At 28.2% G+C, this 7,461-nt stretch overlaps 1 non-coding gene across 1 annotated transcript; it reads right to left on the bottom strand.

Annotated features, from left to right (window-relative positions):
- Positions 1-6,749: 6,749 nt before the first annotated feature.
- Positions 6,750-6,822, bottom strand: trnat-ugu (transfer RNA threonine (anticodon UGU)). Its single transcript has one exon. It is a non-coding gene; the product is annotated as a tRNA-Thr (tRNA).
- Between the last annotated feature and the right edge of the window lie 639 nt (positions 6,823-7,461).

Genomic DNA, 7,461 nt, shown 5'->3' with positions numbered 1-7,461 from the left:
ATTAAAATCTTATTAGATCATTAAAAAATGCTACTTTGTGCGGTTCTTCGTCCTTCAAACTAATTCAAAAAAATAGGAAACATTCTCAATAATATTTTTCTTGTTTTAAAGTATAATAAAAAATGTAGATAATACATTTTATACCATTTTGTATTATCTAAAAACGTTGATAATACAAAAAGTAGTATTAGTTAAAATTATATGCAAACGTGGCGCGTTATGTGCTATTCATTATAACAAAAGCCACTGCGGCAAAATATATTTATTATGAAAATGCTTATATTTGCATCTAAGCGCTAGACTGAGCTGTTAAACCCGAGTTAAGTAATGAAAAATTAGTGTGTGTGTGTATTTGAATTTTTAAATTTTCTTTTTGTTATATCAAACGCGTTGTTTAATAAAATAAAATCCTTAAATCATAAGAAAACATTGTATTTGATTAAAATCTATTTTCAACATTGTATTTGATTAAAATTTATTTTCAACATATTTGAAGCAGTTGATATAACAGTTAAAAAGCAGTTAAAACTTACTAAATTATAAATATCATAGGTGTTTATTCTGAGCAATTCTAATTGGTAAAACAACCGCGGAAGAGAATTTAACTAGGAAGTTCAGGCCTTTTTCTTTACATTATGCCATAAAATGTGCCCAGAGCTCCATTAGAACCCTGAATCTCTTACTTCTAATACAAGCCTAAAAAAATACCCCAAAAATATTGCAACGCCAACCTCGAAATTGAGGGTAATTAGTTATTATGATATTTTTATTTACTAACTTATACTAAATTTAAGTTCGTCTACAGGTTTTAAATTTCGTTTAATAATAAATTAGCGTTAGTGGGTTATGGGATTTGAATATTACACTTCCCCAAATCGAGGGGGTTGTAACCTTTACATAGTCGCAACGCTTGAACACTGTATAATATTAAATGAAATTTAAAACCTAGCGATGAACTTAAATTTGGTATAAAATAATAAATTAAAATATTTTATCAACTTATTATTCTCACATTCACACACAAGGGTTTGCGTTGCAAACCATTTTGGATGCTTTTATTCCCTGGCTCCAATCATCACAATTCTTGTAAAAGAATTATTTGGCATTATATGACTTAATTAATATGAACATATTTAAATTTAAAGTTATTACAATGACTATAAGTGTTATTAACTAAAACATCTTTTGTCTGCCACAAAATTGTCCGCAAACACAATGAGTCATAAAACTTGAGGCTTAATTTACGTCATATATATATATATATATATATATATATATATATATATATATATATATATATATATATATATATATATTAATTTACGTCATATATATATATATATAAATATATATAAATATATATATATATATATATATATATATATATATATATATATATATATATATATATATATATATATATATATATATATATATATATATATATATATATATATACAGCGGTGGCCAAAAATTAAAGACCACTCATTTTTTAGTTGGTTTCTTAATCTTTAAATTAAAATTAAGAAGATTCTAATTGAAATATTAAATTTTTTTTTAATATCTTGTTTATTAAAACATACGGATTAAAGTGGTATAATTTTTTAATCTAATTCTAATTAAAAAGCGTTTAACTTAAAAAACTGATGAGTACTTATAAATCTTCTTTAAATAAACTGGACAAAATTTAACGACCACTTTCAAATCTTTAACTTGCACTTATTAAAAATAATAATCCTTTTTTTTTTTAATTACTTATTACGTTGGCTATAAAATAAAATGTCGAAACCTGAGTTTCGATATCAAATAAACATTTATTTTTTGAATTGCAATAAGGATATAAAAATATTGTAAAAATGCGAGCAAAGATCGAAGAAAAAGACAGATACGCGGCTCTTGTATTAAAAGAAGAAGTCTATAGCATCAGACAAGTAGCAGAAAAGCTCGGAATGTCTCACTCTTGCATTATTAACATAACTCAACGATACAAAGAGACCCGGTCAATTAATGATCGTCATAGGACTGGACGCAATAAAATTTCAAATGACCGTGATGTTCGCTCGTTAGTGATATTAATGAAAGAAAACAGACAAGCATCATCTACAGACTTGTCTACGAAATGGACACTGTCAAATGGTCTGAAAGCAAGCCCTAGAACTGTGCGAAGGGTCCTCCACAATTTAAATTATTTATGGCGTGCTGCTGCAAAAAAACCACGCTTAAATAAAAAACAAAAATTTGCCAGGAAAGAGTGGTACAAACTACATAAAAATTGGTCAACAGATCAGTGGAGCCGTGTGGTCTTTAGTGATGAAATGAGCGTTGAGGTAGACAACAGAAAAGGTTGCGTAATGTTGCGTAGACTTCCAAGCGAACGGTGCGATGAATCATGCATTTCGAATTGAACAAAACAAGGCAGTGGTTCAATAGGCATTTGGGCCTGTATTAGTGCCTGTGGAGTTGGCGTTTTTCATTTATTCGATGGTAGACTCAACAAAAAAAGGTACATCAAAATTTTGGAAAACTCGCTTATTCCTAGCATTGATTTATGGCAGTTGCAAGATGGATTTATTTTCCAGCAAGATAATGCGCCGTGTCATAAAGCGCATGTTGATAGCGATTGGTTCAATTCTAATAAAATTCAAGTGCTTAACAAAGGTTTTATAAGCTTATTAGGCGAAAACTGAAATCTTTTCATGAATAATCCGAAATTTTTGTAAGTAAACAACTTGTTGGGATCACTACTCATGCACTTCTTATACATTATATTAATTGAGATCTCGATACTTTTTCTTTAAAGTATCGAGATTTTAAAACAGTTGAGAAAGTGCTAATATTACACAGACCACGTGATAATGTGAGCACTTTAAATATAATGATTCATTATTAAAAAAGCTGATCATTTAAAGACTTTAGGCCACTTTTAATGGAAGCAATCCAACTTTGTTTTACACAAAAAAAAAAGAAAAAATTTGTTATTTTTTCAATTTTAATAACTTAAACTTTTAAACGATAAAAATACAAATTTTTTAAATTTAAATTAAAGAAAGATATTAAGTATTGTTAAAATTTTCCACCAAATATTGTTTAAGTATGATATATATATATATATATATATATATATATATATATATTTTTTATTTCAACATTTTCATTTTTAATTTTCATTTTCATTGCTGCAAGCAACCACAATAAAATTTGGAAGTTACTGGAAGAGAAAAGATGAAGTTTATAGAGCAAAATAACGATTGAAAGACGACTAAAAATATTCCAAACTATATGAATTAGGAAAACGAGATGAAGGAAACGAATTCTAAAGGCCTGATATAGAAGATAACTTATGGGGAAGACCAGCATACCAAACTTTATCGAAAGGTTTAGAAATGTCAAGAACAATAGCTTTAATTGCAAAAGATTTTGAAAGTCATTTTTAGATTAGGAAGCGAGAGTGATTTATATTTAGTTTAGGTATTTAGAGGGTAATTGCGAACTATGTAATTTGCGATTTTGTTTTTTTCAAATTCAAATAATTGAATTTGAAATAAATCGTTGCAGGATAATTATCCTGCAACGATTTATTTCTAAACGCCTATGATATAAAATCTTGATATAAAATGCTTTCTGCATCAAAATTATGTTATTGTCAGAATGCGTACCTGAAAAAAAAAATTCCTATCAAATCATATTCAGATTTTGATCGGTATCAGTGTAAATGTAAATAATTCTTCTAGGCAGCCGCGCTCAATGCATTAAATCACAAAATGTTATTGAGACTAAGCTCCGGCGAAGTTTGTTTAACTCTGCCTTTTGAAGTTAAACGAAATCAAATAGCGAACATTCGTTAAACTTCGGTATCAAATTTATATATAAATACGGATAGTACTTTTGATTTAACAAATAGTGCTAATGCTTAATAAATAGTACTATTTGTATTAGTACTATTTATTAAGCATTAGCACTGAATGAATTATATTAGTATAAATGCTTAACGAATAATACAACTCGTTAAACGAATAGTACTATTTCTAAAGAAATTAGTAATACTCGTTAAGCGAATACTATTATTAGAAAAACTTAGTACTATTTCAATATTATGCCAATATTGAGTACTATATTGTGATCATATTACATATTAATCTTGTGCTAATATATAAAATTAATTTTGGCCCTATACCACGAAAAAAAATATTGGCCAGTATTGTTGAAATATTCACATTTTATATTGAGGAATTGCGTTCTCCAATAAAATGCCAATAATGTCACCTTTATTGTGCCATTATTGCTTTCCACTTGTATTTTTTAGCTCCTAATCCGGGTGTGATATAACAAAAGACCTACACACAGGTCCGTCTCGAAGAGATTTTATAAAAGGGGAACGGGGGGAGGTGACGCATCTGCTCTTTGCAAACTAAGGCCAAAAACAATATTTTTACCGACCAAGATCTAAAAAAAAGAGGTCCTCATTAGCTGACATTTGCCGACTACCAACAATAAATCCAATCTTTCCGACTCCAGTGTCCAATATGCTGACTAATAAATTTAGTTGGGGGCTAGACACTCTACGTCCCACCCACCCCACCTTCCTTCGTTCCTTGGGATGCCTCTGCCTACACATAAATATTTTAAACACTTATTACTTTTAAACAGTTGGTGAAAAAAAAGAAAAATGAATTTGAATCTATTTTATTGACGTTTTGTATGTTAAGTGGCCTCCGTGTCCATTTAACGGGTGATGCGGAAGTTATCGGACAAAATAAAAACGTCAATAACTTATTTATAAATAAAAAAACAAACTACTATTATATTTTTTTTAAATAAATCATTTATCTTTTAATAAAAACGTATTATTTTTTATATGAAAAAACACCACCATCTGCAATTGATCTCAATTTTGCTCTGACGTCTTTCATATGCGACTGTAAAAAGTTTAAATCAGTTTCTTGTAGTTTAGTTTAATACGATCAATCAAAACTTGCTCTGTTGAAGCTTGCCAATCTCCCTCGTAAACCTTCTGTGCCAAATGTCCCCAAAAATTTTCAATTGGTCGTGCTTGAGGCACATTTGGGGGATTGGATTCTTTATCAACGTAATAGACATATTGGTCCATCCAATTTAGAGAATCTTTAGAATAATAACAACTTGCTAAACCTAGCCAAAATAAATAGTTAAAGTCTCCATGATACTTGTGAATAAATGGAAGAAGTCGTTTTTCTAAACATTCATTAATATAGATTTATGAATTGATCGCTACAGCCTTGGAAGTGCGAAACAATGGCTCGGACATACCACGGTCAGATATGGCTATCCACATTATTAATTTTTCTAGAAATTTCTCTTTTTCTATAAAACGAACACTTTCTGGACATGTCTGTTTGTTGTTTGTGTAGTATCCAGAATTTCCAGGCATGTTGCCCCCCGCAAAACAAAAGTATTTTTTGTCATCGATGACTAGAAGCAATTTTGTGTTATAGAGTTGGTTAACTAGTTTCCTGCTTCTTTTCTTTGCTTTTATTTGTTGTTCTATGGTGTATTTTGGAGTCTTTTCACGTTTTCTATATTTAATATTCATTTTTTTTAACTGACTACCAAATGTTGATTGATTTACACCGAATTTAATACCTATTTTTTTCTGACTGACCCCTTTTCAAATGTTGACAAGTCTCGTTAATTCGGCTTTCTTTTCTCTAGTCCAGGATGTCGGATGACCAGGGTGCTTTCTATCAGAAAACGATTGAACAGTTTCAAGTCTTTTTAGGTTATCATATATTGTACTTTGAGCAAATCGTTCATTTTTAAAATGATTTACGATTTTTTTTTAATTTTTATATTAGGTTTATTTACAAAAAACATTTTTAGTCACTTTCGAAAAGATTCCCGTTCAGCTGCATTTAACCTCATTTTAAATAATTGTGTTTCAAATAATAAAGTTTATATTTTATAGAACGTTTATGCCTACGCATAAAACCATAAAAACTAATTATTATGCTCAAATAATAAAATTAGGATTTGTCCGATAACTTCCGCTCACCCGTTATATTTATGTGCCTGATTTTCTAAGTTAAAAAAATGGATTTAAAAAAATTTTAACTTCCCAAACTATTAGTTATTATAAAATTATGTTCTCATTAAATAGAGATAAAATTACATTTAGAGGGATATATTTTTTGTAATAAGGATGGGAAAAATTGTTTTGTTAATATAAGGAGACAGTATAGTTGTCTTAAGATAAAAAAACCCCAGATATATAAAAGTTTAAAGAAAATTATTATCTCTCTTTTTTTGGATCTTAGATTTAGATATTAGATTTATTAGATTCGATCTACATTTAATATAATTCTTAAACGTTAAATTGCATCATCAAAATTATATAAATTATATCAAAGTGATGGGGTTTAAATTTTTAAAAACTTCTTTTATTAAAAACTCAAAATGTATAAATCATACTCAAACAATGGCAGTTAATTTATTTAAGACTAGAACTTAAAATACGTTAAATTTCAAGATTGCGGATAATCTGATTTAGATAAAGACACAAGCGTCTGTTAGCTTGTAGATACCAAAAACACTCACATAAAGTTTTTATTTAAATCAATAAAAGGTTTAGCATAGTTTCTAAAACAATTGACAGTTTGACGTTCAATTCTCCTCACCTACTTTTATTCAAGCAAAACTTGAGAATTTTTGAATAGCCTTAATAAATTGAGAATTTTTTTATATATAAAAATAGCAAAAACGAGGGCAATATATTTAGCCCACGGAGAGAGTTGAACTCTCGACCCCTAGTTTACAAGACTAGTGCTCTAACCACTGAGCTACGCGGGCTCTGGATACGTTTGTAATTAGAGCTACAATTTCTATTTGCTTTTAATATAAATCTACGCTTTTTATGTTTCACGTTATAACAGTCACCAAAAACTCAGCTTGAACTAAGCTAAACTTATACTTTCATATAAACTCTACTTTCAAATTTTTCCGTTTTTCGAACTATACATACTTAAAATCTTAAAATATATATTCTAGTTGAAGTTTTTAGATTAACATATATATTTTTTAATTTAAAAAGGTACTTTTTTGACATTTTATTTTATTATAACTTTTTGCATGGTAGCATTAATAAAACATCAAATATTTTTTACTGTTTGTGACATTTCGTAAATCTTTCTTTAAAACATAGAATTAACTTAATAATTTTAGCATTGTTTAAAACTTTGTTCAAATTAGATATGCATAACATGGATTCATTTCGGATTTATTAATCTACTGTTTTGTTTAAGGATACTATTTAAGGGTACTAAGTGTTTTTAAGTTTATTTCTGTTGGGGAGCTTTTCACTGTGTTTACTTTTTATTTTTTATTTACTGAATAATATTCCATTGACAATTAAAAAAAGTTTTACTTAAAGTGTGATTTTTTTCCTTTTGAGAAATAATTTATAATTGTATTAGTACATAATAAAAATTT

The sequence above is a fragment of the Hydra vulgaris genome, chromosome 09, assembly GCF_038396675.1.
Source record: "Hydra vulgaris chromosome 09, alternate assembly HydraT2T_AEP".
NCBI lineage: Eukaryota > Metazoa > Cnidaria > Hydrozoa > Anthoathecata > Hydridae > Hydra > Hydra vulgaris.
This window is presented reverse-complemented; position numbering and strand designations above follow the sequence as displayed.